General features: G+C 39.6%; 1 long non-coding RNA gene across 1 annotated transcript in view; it reads left to right on the forward strand.

Annotated features, from left to right (window-relative positions):
• Positions 1-18,622, forward strand: part of LOC111249392 (uncharacterized) — a 60,250-nt gene extending 41,628 nt beyond the window's left edge. The window contains exons 4-5 of the long non-coding RNA XR_015326444.1: positions 1,802-10,006; positions 15,019-18,622. This is a non-coding gene — a long non-coding RNA (uncharacterized LOC111249392). The remainder of the gene's footprint in view (positions 1-1,801; positions 10,007-15,018) is intronic.
• Positions 18,623-19,537: the final 915 nt, after the last annotated feature.

Raw genomic sequence — 19,537 nt, forward strand, 5'->3', positions numbered from 1 at the left:
TCCTGCTTAATTGTCTTCATGCTATACTTTCATACTTCCTAAAAAGATTCTTCTTCAGTTTAATCTTAGTCCGCTCAATATTTCCTGTATCCTGAAGCAAAAAAGTATTAAAAAGCTATGACTATCCAAACAATTAATACACTTTTTTGAATTTTGTTGGCTAAATCACCGTTACCCTGTATATATATCAATAGAGTACGGCACCTGCATTAGGACGAACTCTGCAATGGACGTAGGCTCATTCGTTGGTCAGCTTTCTTCTGCAACAAGCTCGTTTTGGCGGGCAAACATGCGTCGCGTTCGGAATTTGAGCAAATACTAGCCATCCTCACTCGGTGGATAAACTTCCACTACGAGTAAAAACTTTTCTTCACATTCAAAATTAACGGTCTACTGTTATTGTCATTTTTCACGCAGTCCTTAAAAACATTCAAAAAAGAACTTCTCTAAGGCAAATCGGAATATTCTCAACAGGGTTTAAAGTTGAAGGGCTAAAAAATAACGAAAATGGCTCAAAAGCCATTTTGATACATCTGGATTTTTTGGCGAAGAAAATAAGGATCTTTGGATAAACAACCATCGATTGTCAGTTGGATCGTCTAAATAAGTTATAACGAATAGAGTTTTCGAGCTCCAATCTATTTCTCTTCTTGGACATTTTAAGCGTTTGTATTTTTGTAATATTCAGTCTGTTATCACTTTAAAATTAGATTCCGCTAGATTTTATTGATTTACCTTTCAGTATCGCCTGATGCGTGCTAACCATTGAAAAGCTATTACTAGCCAGTGGTTTAAGTCCCGAGCTAAAGTTGAACTTGCGGTGAATAATTTTTATATTGAATGAACATAGGTTAATTTGTGTTTCTGTGAGCCAAAAAAAGAAGCTAATTTGGCTGTATGTGTATGTTTTGCGATCTAATAAGGATGACCATATTGTTGGACGGTAGTCTGTTCAGCTTTCCAGTGCTTATGCTCTACGTATTTTTTTGATATTTTCCCTAAACATTGCCTCACTGCGTACTGTGATTCTAACGTTTTGCGCAAAATCAAATTATAGTATAGTGGCTTCGACGGAAGCTTCTATTTATCGATTCCGTATAACAATTTTATTCAAATTCCCTTTTATTAGTATGCATAAATGTAGACGAAGAAGGAAATAAAAACTTGCAAGGTCTGTACATAGGTTTTCTGTAAAAAGAAGCATACTATAAAAAGAAGAAGAGACATGTCTCTTCAACTCACGCTAAAAGTTTTCCTGAAGACTGAACAGATTTTCAGTTTAATAAAGCAGAGTATAATTCAGATATTGCTTAGCTAAAGCCATTAGTGCAACCTTGAATTTTCAGTTTCAGAGAGCCCTTCAGAAATTATGAAAATTTATCGTAGAAACAGAAACTGTAGAAGAGAAGGCATATTTTTAAATCATCACATAAACGAAGACTAACAGTAAATACTATTGGCACTGCTTATGTTTTGTTATATCTGTACCTAATAGGGACAAAGACGACGGGAGAAAACCAAACAAATGTTATAGCAGGCTGTCTATTGAGAACGCGGATTGGCTTGTTCTTTGCAGTCATTAAATCGAATACTCTAAAATTCTTTTCAAAGATGCTCCTATCGTCAGGCATTATGATATTTTTACATATCGGTTGTATCGCATGTACATTAACATGAGCCAACGCGTGCTACTTCGTCTGCGATCGAAATTGGCTATCAGCCATAAACCGTCGTTAATAGAATTTTCCTTACACCCAACATTTATCACATTGATTAACTTGAAAAGATCTTTTACTTGCAGGACTACCGCCCACAGGATTCGTTCACACACCGCTGGACCATCTGGGCTCGATTTGGGCATCTAGGGCTTGGGAAATATACGCATACAGAAAAAAATCGAAATCAGCCGGTGAAGGAAAAATAACGCACAGCGTGTGCGGCCGTCGTACTTAGGCCGTGTTTCTAGCAGACGAAGATCGCTGGACAACTCCATCGCTAGGAAATTTGCGTGCCAAAGTACAATCATGCAATCTTGCAATACCTACAGTGGTACGAAATGTGAATATATTAAATTAAATCCTTTGTTCTATAGTTGGCGTAAAATTACACGTCCAAATTGAACCTAATGCGCTCCAACGAAACGCTTTAATGCAGCGAGGTTTTTTTTGTTGTAATCGAGTGTCTTGCGATGCTGTGCCTCCGTTTTTTTTTTGTTCTATCAGTTTTCTGAGTAAAAATGTTTTCAAACTGTTAGTTTTAGTGAATGCTAACAACGCATTCCCACAAATAAGAGGGAATCCTTCAGAATTTCAACAACGTAAACGGTTTAGTGAAAACTACTTCGGCCACTGAATGCTTTATAACCGGATAAGAGGCTGCTCCGCTATGAGCTTTATCCACAAACAATAGTAATTCATCCAAGTTAAATCAATTTAGAGCCACTAGGTACCCGAGGTTAAAAAGAGCGCAACAGCCCAGTGCGGATAAGAAGTTACTTAGCGTTTTTCTAATTTAACTATCCATAAAGCACTGCACACTCAAACGGGTGGATAATTGTTACAGTACATGTCTTCACAGCGGCATATGCTTCAATAACTTTTGCTGTCATCCAATCAACCTTTTTTTCGAAAGCAAACTTCTCCGAAACAAAAAATAGCTTGACGCTTGCTTGCTTCATTTCCACATTAACATGAAACGGTCATTGGCCGCAAAAGGAGTTGGAAGCAATTCACGTTTCGTGGGTCATTCTTACCGCTATGGTAGACGGCGCTGGTCTTCGCCTGCAATGGAGATAGCATCAGCTAACGCTCTTCGGCACCCTGGCGTATTTTTGGCGTTTTCCTTTTAGCTTGAATTTCCCCGCCATCACTATCATCAGCAACCGTTCCTGCTGTCGTTTGAGTAGCCGTTTGCTGCTGCTCAAAAATACTTCACTCGGAACGGATGCCGAAGGGCCGCCATCGAAGTTAAAGAGAAAGGGAACTTCGTAGAAATTGAACTGTACCAATTTTAGCAGCTCAGCTAGTGCAGTCACGATCAGGCAATCACATTATCTATGGCTCAGCCCAACCGGCTTTTACTTGCTAGGATAACTATCGTTAGTTCTGGTTTTCTTTTACGGGCCTGGAAGTGGCTGTTTTTGCAGCAACAGCAGAAAGCTGGTAGTTGTGCGAGTCCTGGTATTGTCGTTTCTATTGGGGGTTGATACCGTTGTTGATGACGATGTGCCATCATCACAACGCCTTGACCGTTAGATGACCGCAAAGCGCTCGCTTTATCTGCATCTTATATATGCTATAGCCAACTATCTGCAAGTTTGACAGTCGAGTGTTTTTGTCTATTTCTTCACGGCTTTTAGTTTAAATGAGCGTTAAATTGAGATTGAAATTGGTTTGTCTCTATAGAAGACGCGTCGTTCGCTGCTAATAGTACCTTAGAAACTGTGACAGACCAACAAAAAGCGAAAAGGCATAGAAGATACGAATGCTTAAATTCAATTGTCTTCTTCACTTCGATTTGGCACTTAGTTGGAGAACCATTTTTTGAGAGGCAAGTCCTACTGGCACGAGCATTTCATATGACCTAATTGGATAGCACCGAGGAAAATGGTAAAAGCTCAAGCTGGATTACACTTGCTTCAAACACCCGAAAGCCTTGCTACACATTAGCAACACCGGGTGTATGCCCTCCTTTTATATATATATATATATATATATACAAACTAATGATAGAGTAAAGGGTCACAGAGGTTTTTGTTTCATCAAGCACGTATTCAACTTTTGCGGCAGCCCTAATTAACAACTGAATAGTCGACTACACCCTTGTTAGTAATTTTCCAGCTATTTTTGTCGCAACTCTAATATATTATTAAGTTCCCCAGTTAGGAGCAGGCCTATGTCTTCCATTTTCCCTGTGTGTAAAAACTAACAACGAGTACAACGAGAAATCACGTATGTGTACAGCTATGGAAAACATTTCATGTGTACATCTAGGCACGCACTATCTTAGATTAATAATAGGGAACGACTAGGTACAAATTGGTTTAGTGCTTAACGAACTGTTGTCCAGACCGGCTAGCATCAAGAGCCCGCCATTCTTTGTCAGCAATCATTGCCCCCTGTTAGTAACGATGAAGTCATAAATATGCTCTTCCTTTCCATCGCACTCTTTTTTTTTTGTTTGAAAATGAGAAGAAAAAACAGAAGCAGAAAGATCTTTGCGAGCTTGCGATGTATCGACGAGCCCAAGACGTTAAGAGGAATAAGGGAGAACTGGCGAAAATTGCCTTCCCTCTATCGTCTCAAGGTATGCTTTCGTTTTGCCCCTTTTACTTCGCCTTGCCTGACGTTCGTATCCTTGTTCACGATACTTTTCCAGCAGCATCGTCGTCCTGAACTTTTTCAACCCATTGAGGACGGGCGAGAAAAACTAGAGCATCGATTCAACTCGATGGTGAGCAAAACGGCAAGACGGTAAACTGTGGTTGAATAGCGGAGGCGCAACGGGCCGTCGGAGCTAGCCGGCGTCCGAAGTCGTTACCGTTGCTACCGATCGCGTCTCCGTCGACATATAAGAAAAAGACGAACATCCTAGAAAGAAACATATATCACTGTCGAGTACGAAACATCTTCACGCCTGGCGTTATTCGTTCAGGCTAACGAATGCTCGCAAGGCTCCGAAAAGCTAGAGCAGAAGAGCCCTTGAAACAGTCAGCAGCCGACTGTAGGTAGAGGCACGACAGAAAAAAATTCTTTTTCCAGCCGTTGCCTGGTTCCCCTCTGGTGTTTGCTTTTTATTCCCTTCCACCATTTTCTTTTTGCCCTGTTTCTAGTCTTAGTTTTTTCCATAAACAGATGAGCCGTTTCGGCTGGTGCTTTTTCCGCTGTTCGCTCCTGCACAAGCGAGCTCAGTCCTTTCACGAAAAAGAACCGACTGGATCAGCCGTCACAATGCTAAATAATATTATCAATCGGTTGAATTGCCCTTCGCAATCTAGTCAACCTCACTACTGACTGAGGCTGACGGAGCCTAAAGAGGGAAGAAGATAGCTTTGAGACAAGGTCGCCCAATTTTAACGTAAGTATAGTTGGCTTACTGATCAAATCGTTATCCTTTCTAGCGCCCGATACACATTTACAATAGATTGCGCTGAATGAAGTAAAAAAAAAAACTAATAATAATAATAATAAGATAACAGTGGCATTTCATGTGATGCGAACTACGATGAGTGTGTTTTGGGCTTGTTTATACAACACGTAAACATGTGCAGATACCAAAAGTTTATAGGGCATCTGCAAGTTCTGCGATTTTTAAAAAATAGATGCGAGCGATCTAAGACAGCTTAGGTTTGTGCCTTTAGGGCTAGAGAACAAACTATGCACAAAAAATACCTTCTTATGTGCAGTTCAGTAGGGTGCTAACGACAGACACTGAGACTAGAGATATGAATAGTCCAGCTGATTAATAGTTCCAATGATCCGTAAGAGACAGGTGCTATGAAAATACTTAAATAAATAACGCTAAGGCAATAGCAGTTGTGAATGATATTTCGAGTTGAAAGCAATTTGGAATTTATCTAGTGTGCCTCCTAGCAGAACGTTGCACACATAACGGTTAGGGAGTGCATGAATATTTCAGTACGGGTTTACATAATACCCTGCTAAATGATTCTATACCATAAGAGGAAGCCGGTCAACTTTTCTTACTAGATCTCACAGGGTATCAAAGTTTATAAATAAAATAAAAAATAAAATCTCTAAATCTTATTTTATGCGCCGCCAAGCGGATATATTAGCAATTAGTGGTCATTGTTAGGTTCAGGCATCTGTTTGAGGAAGACGAACCTAATTGCAAGACGATAAGTTTATATTCTCTGTGCTGTATAATCCCATGCAATAATTACGGTTAATTAGATGAGATCTTTTGTTTATTATATTCAGGCATTGCATAGCGCTGTGCTTCTATAGAAATGAGTTGGTACGACAAACAATGAAAAACAAAAAGTAGCGATGTGTGTGTTTGTTAAGCTGTTAATATCGCAGCCCTAAGATTAACTATGACTGCAACGAGGACTGTGTAACGCAATTCATTTGACCCCTGCCATATATATAGTTATATGGAACACCATTTGGTTATGTTGGTTAATATAACTTGTTGGTATAAGCGCCAATGAAAACAAAAGCGCGCGTCGTCCTGAAAGAAGTAAACAACCGTGTGGCATATTGATGGAACCAAGGCACAGTTAATCAATTGAATATTTGCCGCATTTCTCCAGACATTGTTCGTACTTGCAGCACTGATTGAAATTGTTCTAAGTTCTATCAAACATATGTGTGGCAAAAACCTCTTTATTGTTTGTATATATTCTCGTACCGTTTGCGCATATCTTGCTCAGTTGATTTTTGTTTCATTCTGTTATCATTCTCTTTATCTCTTAAAGATAACATTTGTATATGTCTTCTAGATTCGCAGAAGTAAACATCTGATTTTATTGGACCGGTTGTGCGGAGTGGACGAAAACCGATAACTGAAAGGTCATGATGAGACCCTTGACAGCAAGTAACAACATGATAACGAAACTTTCGATCATTGATTTTTTTTTGCTACGGGTTAGAGACAAAGAAGGACTAATAGACCGATAATTATGAGGCTTAAGTGACCTCTCGCTGTCCGCTTGCCATTTACCGCTGAATAAAGCTGGACGAGTAGACGCATTGGACAAAACATTAGGTCCTGTCAGACGTCGTACCAAGTAAAGCATATAAAGTTGCAAATCGAAACACCAATGATGATTCTTCTTGCAGGATTTTAAAAAAAAAAAGCCTCAGACAGTCGAATTCTTAATTTTATAGAGAAGAATAAAAAATACGGGAGTGGTCTGACGCCTACTTTTCATAGACAAGCCACAATGGCTAGCTTTTACTACTACTACTACCGTATATTCAGGCAAGCTAAACGCGCAAGTTCCTACAGTAGATGTTGCTAACTAAAGATGCCGATTTTTAAACTCCTGCTTTCTCATTGGGGCAAGATGAAGCATATCTCTACCATAGAGCCAGATCATGGACTCTTGAACAAAGTCAAAGTCGAGCATCCAAGATTCAAAACGTAAACGTGTCAAGTAAAAATTAATTTTTATACACTGAAACGGACAGATTGAATAATATGGAAAGAACGGTAAGAAAGAAGTAATTACTCTAGGATGTATTGTATATGGAATTGGTTGACATAATACATGTATATGTCGAGAAGACCAAATCGTCAAGTCGTCTGTTCATACGAAGCTGAAAACGTAACTTACGCAATAAGTTTCAAACAAACAAATTCAACTAGATGATTATTATTTAAGTAGTCATCATGTAAGTTCGGGTTCGGCACTGAGTGATCGCAATACTCATATAATATAATAATTCCCAATAGCTTTCTGCGTATCTGCTACATTTGTATGTAGCAAATTACTGTCGCCGTGATTTACATCAGAAAAACGTTATTCTTTCGTGCATCACTATGCCTAATGCGTAACCCTGGGGCGCCACTGAGAGATACTTTTGCACTCTTCCAAGTTTATTATTCAGTGTAAATGTAAGCTAAAAGGAAGAATCCTATGAGGCGTACTGTTAATCGTCGATACGACGAGAAGGTGTGTGGTCGACAAGGGAAGAATTTTCGACCGAATAGCCATCAAATACCGCTTGAAACAATATAAGACTTGACTTGATAGAAGTCTCGTTTTGACGCGTATGAAGAACAAAGCTTCTCTCAGGATTTGAGGAGTATTATATGCGTAATCTTACTCTACAATTTAGATAGGGGCTAACCTAATACCTTACATAGGGGCAAAAATTTACATGTTTTAAATCATTATTTGTGCAGCCTTCTTTCACAGAACCTTAATCATCCCTAGCTTGTTTTTTGCAAGACAAAATGCAGGACGCAAAGAATGATGACCGTCGGACGTTTGTCAAAACCACACCTTACTAGAGGAGTAGGCTTTTGTCAATTATCGGTTCAAAGATGTAGGGTATAGAAATTAAGACAAAGCAGTTGTTTCACGCATGGTACATTCAGGACATTATTAGGCTATAAAAAGGCATTGGGCGCACTTATACACTTCAAAATGAGGATAAAGAAATTGATTCGATTTTCCTATGTTGGTGCAACCCGTCGATTTATCGTATAAGTAGGTATCCGATGTAGATGTTTCGAGTTCTCTTTTAGACTCGTACATTGAAGTAACTTGGTCGCAAATTAGGTTGTGGCCACTACTGAAAAGTTTTCAGTCAACCTAACATAAGCTAATTGTACTTAAAAAGTAATCAATTTGCTGTAGGTAACTTGACCTGAACAGGTTTTATCATTCAGCGGTATACGACTTGCTCTATGGGATGTATGAGCAATGTTCGATGCTTTGGAACTTGCTTTTAACCGATCAGAGCTGCAGCCCCAGTTGCAATGGGTAGAGAGCAAAGCCAAACTGATCGAACTGACGATGCTAGATCGATAAAGGCCGGACGTGTTACTTCGATTCAATTTATATATAATGTGCCGAAAACGAGCTCACGGTCATAATTGGCCATGTTTTAGCACAGAGCGTACGCAAATCGAGTCATTCGACATATTACAGGCGAGAAGGGGGGAACTTAAAGATAACACAAACATTTCACTTATAACTGATTGCCTACAGGCTCTTCAAATCACAGTTACGATTTAAAGAATTAGTCACTAATGGGAGAGATCGTCCACTGTGTTGCATTTTACTGGTTGTTTCCAACGGCCGGGAGTCTTTTACGGTCTATAAAATCGATAATTGTAATTAGGACGACATTAGTACTTTAAATGCATATATGTCAGTTAGCTCGCCTGTTGGAGTAATGATGTGGTCTTGAAGATGTCTTGTGCAGATCGTCAAGCGCAGATCTTCGGGATGGAACGTGTAAGCAGAACGCAACTTCTACGTAATGGTTTGAGACTTACTAAAAGCAGTAATTAAATCGATGGAGCTAAAAGCTGTAACAATTTTCCGAGATCGTTAGATACAGCTTTACGATTAATTCCTTTCCTTAATGTATGCCTTTTTCTCTAAGTTCCTGAATAACGATATGTGCGTATAACGTGGTTTGTTCCTACATATGCGGCCTTTCCTATCTAGAGACGGGGCAAACTGCAATAGAAAGATTCACGTCTACACACAAGCAATCGCCACTGGATCATAATCAAACCTTGCGTGTTTAGTTTAAGGTACACCGTAGTGAACTCCGAAGCGTTGGCACGATACCTTTGCTTAGAACCACCTTACTCAGACAACGAAGTCAAGCAAAAGCTCGTCCATTCGGTGGCCGTTTTTTATGCCATTGTATTGATCGTTATATCACATCAGACGCTGTATAATGAATGCCACGTCTAGTCGCAAGTTTTTTTTTCTGAAAAAAAAACAGAACTCTGAAGCTTGCGGACGCTTTTGCATTCAGTCTAAACTTCGTCGATTAGTATGACCAATACAGGCGCCATAGTAGGCAGTGAGCGTAGGACATTTAGCTTGAAAGTGTAGTAATTATAGTTACGAGAGCTCCACAAACAGGAAAAGATCACGACAGAGTTGTAAAGGGTGATCAAAAAATTGCCCAGCTGTGTGTTTTCGACAGTGCTCGAAATAATGAATAATATCCCGAGCACCGGTATCTTAAGTGCCGTTAATTTTTTTGAAGTTTGTAACAATGGATGAAAGCAAATTTCTCTAGTTTTTTAATCAGCACACGACTTACACAGCCACAGCTTGCAAAAACAGCGATTCTAATTGAGGCCCGATCCTTTCTTCTGATCCCAGTAACGCGATCAGGTATATTAGTTAATTTGAAGAAATAACGAACGGTCCAATTGCGTAGAACTACTATTCGCTGGCTTAAATATTACGGGATAGAGAACCACATCCAGTCTATTCGGCCTGTGCGAGTGCTTTGTCAACCTTACGTAAGCCACGTCCCTTTATTCACAGCATCTTCCGCGATTTGTATGTATCGTTTACTCTCCTCTTTAACACTTCTTGCACGATATGATACGATATGCAAGTGGACTTTTACGTACTGCACAGCGGTTACCACGTTACCTGGCCAGATTCTATTTCGCCATGACTTAACTATTGCAAAGTCACCAAGGAATTTCGTATATTAGGTCGTTAATCTGTCTGTATGCAAACCATAAAACAATCACTCGTCCTGCTCAGTCCCAAGATGGATGGCCAGTCTTCAGTCGAACGAAATAAGAGGAGCAGGTCCGATGTGAAGGACCGTTACTGAATTCCTCTTTACCAAATTCGGGGAATTTATCAATAGCAAATGTATACCAATGCAGTTAGAAGTTTCTAGTATTGTTACTCAATGGCTGGAATGCGCCAAAATTTATCCTCGCCTTGGGGTAAAAACGAAACAAAAGTTTCGATGGTGACCCCCCCCCCCCCTCTCGGTTTTCCAAAAGCAATTCTTGAACGGGCCGAAATAGAAACAAACAATTATAACAGGCTTAGGTTTGTAAACATACCGAATAGGATTCACGTTAATTAAATGTAAAGCGCAGAGTGACAAACTAGATGTCGTAATAATTGTAGGTTGGCTTGCTTCTCATTGCCGAAAAAATTTACTAAGCCTTTATTGCTAGCAGATTGCTAGAGTAGAAGCTTGCTATTCCCACTCTGATAGTGCTTAAATGCATGAAGAACACTGCAGCACTAACCAACCTATCAAGTATTGCCACGTTAGCTTCAAATGCAGGAACGATCCTGGTATAAACCTATATTCCTTTTTTCCCATCCTCTATATTCTTTTTGATGTTAAATGAAACAGTGCTCGTTCGACACTTCGTCATAGATAATAACGGCTAGATTAATGGTGTACACCAACAATCAGCATTATAGGGCTCCCTCGTTGTCTCCTACCACAAAAGTTTGACCAATACAAGAAGATTTTCCTGCTCAACAAATCAGGAAATCAGTATTCGTCTTGTGATTCGTTTTTTCACTTTAGCAGCAAGCCTTATCGTAGACACAGCTCAGACCTTTAAGGGCGCGGGGTCATCGCTTTTCTGATTGAAGTGATAGTAATCATGTTGTAATCTAGTGGAAAATCGATCCTAGGCCAGCACGACGTCCATCAGGCCATCCTTATTACACTACTAAGGGCCGACCTTTATTACAGGTATGACGCTCCGTTCGCTTTAATTCTCCTTGGTTCACTATCGTTATGAAAGCAGCTACAGCTATAAATTAATAGAAACGAAAAAAGCTGCCCAAAGTGAGCTGGACCTACGTTATCACTTGAATAACATGTGTATCGCTAGGACAGCTGGTTAATATAGAATAAGAGTAAAAGATTGCGGTAATCCCTCCCCTTTGCTCTGCTTGTCAGGACAACATATGGTTAGATTGACGCTTAATTTATTCACAGTTGGCCCGTTTGTATAGAATATAATTCTTGGCTCCTGCAAGAGCCCTTTTGGTGCACTAAAATAAAATCAAAGACAGACTGACTGCTAACCACGGTTCAAATATCACGCCCCAATTACAGCCAATATTGTACAGGCTGTGCTATAGTAACTTTTATACTATGTAAAAAGTATATACCTATACTATACCGTGAAATGTAACATAAGGTACAGAACGATATCAAAACCAATCGGAAGGTTAGAGATAACCTTCCGATTGGTTTTGATATAATGAGTTAGAGATAACTCATTGCTTATATATATATATATTAATTGTTATTAATAACAAACCCTCGCGACATAATAATAGTTTCATGGATTCGAAACTTCTCTGTCAATGAACATATTATAACATCGATTTCTAGACTCTAGATCAGGGAAACATAGCCTTTTATCAGTTTCACTATAATATGATAGAGCACATGGCGAAAATACGTCTGTGAAGTTATAAATATCGAGTACATTAGTGGTCCAATATAATTATTTTGAATCATTTCTTTCTCCTATCAGCTTTGGTCAATAAAACATAATTGTTGGAGATACCTTTCTCAAGTATTACGCTAAACACTACACCCTAAAAAGGACAAAATCTTATCGTAGACATCATCGATGGCGAATCAATACTTGTATTACTGCCTGTCTTTATATAACCTGATCGCTTCATACTCGGCAAACAACTTCCTGTCGTCGGAGGGAAATTGTACAAAGGACTTAAGTATCCACCTCGTTAATTACTGCGTTCCCGTGGCACAATATCCAGATAGATGATGCCGCCAGCTGTCTACTAGCGTTGATTTTAGTAGTCGCTACCAAGTCATCGGCCATGAGGCCGTTATTTGACTTCCAGATGTTGTATGAGTGTGTAAGGCCATATGTGTTAGGGCCCTAGAGGCCACTTGTGGTTGTAACTACAGCAACAGCTTCAGTTACCCCAGCAGCACTAAAAACATATCCTCAGAAACGTTTGTCCACGTGATACTTGGCCGGCCTTCGACCCCAGCTCACCGAAGGTGTCAAGAGTAGTCGTATCTAAGCATGAGGTGTAAGAAGCAATAGCATCCTCACCGTCGTTATAGTCTTTCCTCAGGAGCCCTATGCTCGTTCCCTTCTTAGTCCCCTGTCCTTCTCAGGCGAAAACTCTGCGTCCACACAAGTAATAACGAAGATAATGCACACCCGCAATATTCTGCCACTTCTCTTGCGTATTTTTATTCTTTTTTCTCTTCACATATCTTTCCGTTTGCTAGATCCGTTTATTCAACCTTTTTGACCCGTAGAACTACAACAATAGTGGCAACAGCAATAGGTAATAATATAGCCAACTAGGCTAGAATGAACTGGCCGAAGGTCTTTCTCTCTCTCTCTCTCTCTCTCTCTCTATATATATATATATATATATATATATATACTATATCATAACTAAACTTGACAAATGAAAAAATGAAGTGTATATAAAGGAAGGACAATGAAAATAGGCAGTCAGACTGCTGTATGTAACTCTGTAGGAAGTGGAAAAATGAAAATCAGCCGAGGTAGTACTTCAATTGTATTTTTTTTAACTTTATAGGTACTACTGATTAAATTATTTGCTGTGTTTGAAACATTCGTTTCCCCGTTCTTTGGCACTCGCATGGGCAACTAGCGACTTCAGTGAGAGGGCACGGCATCACTACCAACGAGAACAAACATGCTGACCGGGTGCTACTTGTTTTCCCATTACCTTACGACATAATGAAAATTTAATGTAAAGTGCATCGAGGCTTGTTGGATACGTGTAGGCCTCTACAATGGCCTCCGTGATAGAACATACGTTTACCCACTAAACACATAGAATAATTAGGGTTTTAAGGCGGATATGAACACACTTCGTTCTGTGGCCGTCTAAGGCGATACCTAACGGCGGTACCGGACGTAAAACTAAAAACATATTTGAGTCCTTTTAACAATTTACTCCGACGGCATAACAATACATTAGCAAGACAGCTAATAAACTTTTTTACATAAAGTCGTTTTGTTCTGCTTATTAAAAATAATGTTTTCTGGCAGTTACTGTTAGATGTTTTTTTTACAAATTTTTTAATATTGCCATAGCGAAACACTTGTTAGAATAGGGTACCCAACAATCTAAAAGGATCGAAGAGAGAACGGGCTTATTATAACATATTTATCGCTTTTCGTATTGCTCAATATTTTACTAAAGTATCGGAGGGTGTCTACACCCAGATTCGAGCCTGGATCGTCTCTATGTTAATACTAGGCACTTCACGTTATCATTGCGGCATCATAGGACGTTTATAATGCCATTTTTTAATCGCTAAATATTAATCTACCAAGCTGCTTTATTTAGAGAGTACTTTTTCCTTTGTTTTTTCTTTGTTTAACGTGTAAACCCATAACCCATTATTTTTTGAACAAATGCATGAGAGGGACGCTTTGCGATGATCACACAACCGACAACGTCACGGTATTAAATAAAGTCATTGTGTTATATCAACACAAAGATTGCATCCTGATATCTGCCAGAAGTCATCGAGTTAATGGAGACCGAGTGAGTGGCAAAAAACACAGAGCTCAGTAACTTTCTTCCGATAAGATCACTTGTTAGTGCTGTAGCGCACATGGTCAGTATACTCTTTCTCGACGTAAAGGGTTCCCTCGATTGCTCTTCCTCAATAATATGAGTGCATTCATGGTACACGATTTAACATAAGAAATGCCCTGTTCAACTGTATCTAATGTTTTACAAATCGAGACAACGAAACTGACGATTACGTACTGAAATTTGACGTTCCAACAGCTTTTAGTAGAAATCTAATGAAAGATGTTCCAGGACCTAAATCGTCTCTGCCCTAGGAATGGCGGCGCGTCTTAACGTGTATGCAAAGTCAAATCGATTACAAGATACAATACTGCATTCGGGCATAAGTTACTAACTAATAATAAGTAACTAACAGCATAGGCAAGTGAACGACGATAAGCATTGACTGCAACAATCGATGCTTAAAGAACAATTACACGCTCTTGCTACTTGCATGACTGTGAATACACAAATAGGTTTCTTATTTACGGGAAGATCTCTGTTAGAAGAAAAAGGACCTAGAAAGAAGTTTGAGATCCCTTTTATTGAAATAGTTGTCATGTGCTTAAGAAATAATCTTCGTGTTCAAAAATAAAATAATCAATTGTTTTGGTATTTGGATCTCAAATTGTGCTCGGCTCTGTAGATGCAGGACCGTTGAATAACTTTAACGTTAGAGCTTGGACAAATCATTCTAGACTTTTTTCTGGTGCCCGTGCAAGTTCTAAGAGGCTTCCCAGCTTATGATTGTATTGTAAACATAAATTCGCAGTTAGAAAAAAATGTAAGTTTAATTTAACATAGCATTGCGTTCACCTCGTATATTAATGGCCGTGAAATGTAGATCTAGATAATAATAACGAAAATACTGCTCAACTTGCTCCGCAACTCTTGCCATTTCCCCACTTAAGAAGCAGACGGCATAGGGCGCACATCAGCAGAAATCACCTAAAACCTGTTATTTTCAGGTGTCGTTGTAGGTCCAAAACGAGCAAAGCTCAACGCATCTGCAAGCAGACGCGTCTCTGTTCACTGCCTGGCCTGATGACGGTCCTATCCACGAATCAAGTTTTAGACTTTAAACAACAACTTATGTGCGCCTCATTTACTTCTGGACTCCAAGCAGAAAACTTATTTGTCCCATTCGAAACCCCGTTCGAGCTGCGTACTCCAAAAAGAATGAACAACTTTAGAAAGCTTTGCGTATTGGGCGTGCATGTGAAGTAATCCATGTTCCAGACGGCCGCACAATGGTTTTCTTAATCCCTTATCGCAGTCGACTGGACCGAGATCCCCCTACTGTCCGTAGTGATGACGAGAATTGCTAATAAGGCTTATTCGCTTAATGGGCTTTGCCCAGAGGGCAGGCTGAACCAAACAACAGTGTACTGCCAAAATACCAGAAAGGAACAAAAGTTGATTGATTCCGATCCTTCTAACATAATTTAGACATAGTCAACACATTATACGCGATAAACTAACCATTCATTTCTATACTGACTGTATTTAGACTTAAGCATAAATATGACTATGTCCTTAGTGTAACGCACTTATCTAGATAATGTAGAAATGAAGTAAGGCTGGGAAGTACAGTCAATTAATAATTACTCATCCATTATACCATTGAGCTAGTGGCGTCACCAGCTTTTATCTTGCACAAAAACCCGAATTTAACAAAAAGGAGTATTATAGACAAAGTCAATGAACCGTAAGGCCCGTTATGAACCGAAGCCTTGAATCTTTTAGCTCTTGAATGATTCAGAAGAAAACTAGCCTACATGAGCGATACAATGCAAAGCTGTGAGTAGTTGACTGTCAGATGAAGGAGTAGTCGGCGAGCCTGGTCAGTTTTGCTCCGTCCTGAGAGACGTGGCTCTGTGTCACGTAATTCCTTGTTTGGCTACGCAGGTCAGATGGCTTCATTATGAAGGCACCCAAGGAACGTGTCTAGCTAAGCGATTAGTGAGACAGAATTTGTTCATTTAAAAAGCAAAACAACGTACGCGGGTACAACAATAGGACGCATCCGGGATAAGCTTATTGATGCTGTATCTTATATTATGAGCGAACGGGATCCTGGATTATTTATGATCGGTATGAATCCATTAAGTGTCTATGAAGAATTTCATTCCGAGCTTACGCTTACGACACTGCATTACGTGGACTAAACACCTGCCTGTACCAACATTTACAACCGGTTCTCTGATTATACGTTCTTCGTTATAATCAGAGAGTCGACCGTAGTCGAGAGTCGAACCCCAGTGTGACCCAGTACACGCTTTATCGTCATAATATTAATTTCTAAGCATTAACAATTCAAATTATGAGATACCAGCATCGTAATTCATTATGATCCAAAGCTCCCGTGACGTATAACGTGACAAAAAAAATACCTTCTATATGCGATACGTCGCGCCATTATCATCCAACACTGCACCAAATTGACAAAGAACCAGCAGAAGCCAAAGCTTCTTTCCAAGAGCGCATTTCCGTCAATGTCATTAAAATATCCGCTAAACACAGCCGAAACTACTATTATTATTGCTATATCAATGCAGCTGTCAATGTCTACGATTTTTTTAGTAGGGAGGACTAACAGTTGTCACAAGAGTCATTGAAGAACAGGAAAGCAGTCTATTCATTTTCTACGTCGTAGAACATCTCACTTCATTCGGCGGCAGAATTAATCGAGATGAGGACCCTCTGCCAGTAGCGCTGCGTTTTGCTACCCCTGCTGTCACCGCATTCGCTGGTTTTACTACCGCAACAGTGATTATTATTGTCACCGCCATGATCTTTGTTGTTGTTGTTTCCTCTTTGGCAGACATGGTTTCACTCGTCATCGATGCCCCCGGGGAAGAAAGAACCATAGAGGATGAGGGAGGGGCCTTCCTATGAGAGCTTAAAGGATTTGGTGTGGTTCAATAGCCGGTCGGCAACGCTATTGCTTTGCGTCTCCGACGAAAAGGAAACGGGAAAATCGAGAAGAAAATAATGTGAAAAGAGCGCCAATAAGCTAATTATGAATGTGGTCGACCTGATCTCAGAGGTGATGACGTTACGAGTCCTAGGTTTCCAGAGCCATTAGCGCCATAAATAGCTTTTCATCGTAAGCATAGATCGGTTCTTTTACACACGAGAAGACGAGTATGCCAAGTGAGACACAAATTTATGTTATGAGTGAATAAATTTAATGACAATCTGCCCAGAATATGTGCTCTATGGCTTTGCTGAATCTCACATATCATATGGGGCTTTTCAAATCTGTGCGAAATAATAGAGGCGTCGTAGCTATGAAAATTTGCGTTAAATCGTAGCCCGAGAATCAAGACTGGATCTGAATAGAGGCAAACTTATGAAAGCTTCAGAAGCTTGCACAAAGAATGCATGATAAGTAATAGGGGAACAAATATGAAATCACGCTACTTATACCCAAGCTGTGTGGCCATGGAGCTGTTAAAAAGGTAACTACCTCGCTTCACTAACTATGCACATAACAGTTTTATGCGATATCGTTACGTTATCTACGAACCTTTGATTCGAATTGCTAGTACATCCTCGATTTTCCCCTACATCCGAGTGCTTGCATCTATTTCGGTCTACGTACTTCTGTGATGTTTAGGTTTAGGCAACTGAACAGTTTATAAACAATGGACATAATGATAGCTATGCTGTCATTACGATCATGCACCTTTTCGTGCTTCCTTTGCCTAGTGTATGCTCTATTCGCAGTATTCACTTTGGGCCGAGTATCGTTCGGGAACAAACTATTCTGTTACGCCTCTATCTTTCGTTATGTCCTGTAAGGCATATGTCCCGCAATGTCCTTCCGGTACCATTGAACGTCGAATGCCAGATGGGCGGTAAACGAAAGCATTCTTTCCATCTACATGCTGTACTGCCTGTCCATTCGGTGTCCGTTGATCTATTCTGATGAAAAACGTGCCTTATCCTCACATTTGCCACCATGTCACTTCCCGTTATAATGATGTGACGATAGTAAGAGCAGAAAAAAACATATTATAAACAGCCAGTCATGCAGCTGAGGCAAAGCAAATCTCTAGGCTTCACCGGTTTTCGAGCAGGCATATCAAAAGAGCTACACTTCCATTCCCACCGATGTTACTAGACACATTCGCAGGACTTCATTTGAAAGATTGCGTAATATGAATGGAGGACATTATGTGTTGGGTACTAGTGGCGACGTCTTCGAGGACACACGGAGGCAAAGGGCAACTAATATAACTGATGTATAGGGCAATGTGTACTGAGGCATCTGAAGCAGGACGCTAAATTTCAAACCCATTCGAACAGTGAATCCAGATAACTATACTAAAATTGTGCTCGATAGGTGACTGTTTATTATGCCATGGAATAGTATCCTTATTACAGTGTGGCAGTAATTATAGCGTATTTGTCAAAGATTTCTTGAATAAAACAATGTGGAATAAAAAAAAACCTGAAACTAGTAGAGTACGCGAAACGTATTTTATATTACTCTACCATGAAATGTTGTAGAAGGTTTCTTGATGTTCCATGTAAGGTTGACATACTTCTGGTTAAACAGAACCTTTTTTTTAAAAAAAGCAGATTTAACATATATATATATATATATATATATATATATATATATATATATATATATAAACAGATATAAAAGCGCTGTAACTCAGACACAGCCAAATTAAAACGCACTTGCCATTACAAATTCGTCTGTTTTTATCACAGTAATCGAATGGATGACTATTTTACTAATTAAAAATTCTTTAAAACCATCGATTCAATTATCCTTACCACGTCTTTTCGTTAGATAAATTGTACATGTTAGAATAAAAAATTTTCACTAACGTTAACAGTAAAACTTTACCAGTTCGATATGAACGTATCACTCCCATTCGTTTAGCATTAGCCAACATAAAGTTTTCCTCTGTCATTCTTTGTAATAGATTTATTTGCCCGGTCGTGCATGAAATACAGTCCAGAAGAAGCAGCAGAGAAAAATGGGAGAGTAACCAACATCGCCCATACGCGGTACCAGGTAGTAAATGTCAACCCCAAATACGACCATAATAGCTTCAACAGCAACCAGCTTGTATATGTTCTTACAATAACGTCCAACCAATTAACGAATACAAACAACTCTGGCTGCAAAAGGTAAATAGGTGTGAGCTGTGTAGCGGACGACAAGGTTAAAGGAAGGTATCGGAGCGCTATCGGGAGAGAAAAAAAAAAGGGTAACCGAATCACGCTAAATAAATGTACTACTTAACCAGCGAAAGCGCGGGAATCGGGTCTCTGCGAAAAACACATCGCAGGTAACTTGAAAAGGCCAACTGAGACGACTGCGAAACGTTAGAGATTTAGGTATTTTCTTTAAGGAAAATAGCTTAGCTGAGAAAACATCGCTCAAAGCAAGTCGATATTGTTAATAAATGCTTTGGTCTGGGATACTGTTTCTGGGCCTGGTCAAGGGCCCTGTCACACAAT

Source organism: Varroa destructor, unplaced genomic scaffold (assembly GCF_002443255.2).
Source record: "Varroa destructor unplaced genomic scaffold, Vdes_3.0 BEIS01000004.1, whole genome shotgun sequence".
Classification (NCBI taxonomy): Eukaryota; Metazoa; Arthropoda; class Arachnida; order Mesostigmata; family Varroidae; genus Varroa; species Varroa destructor.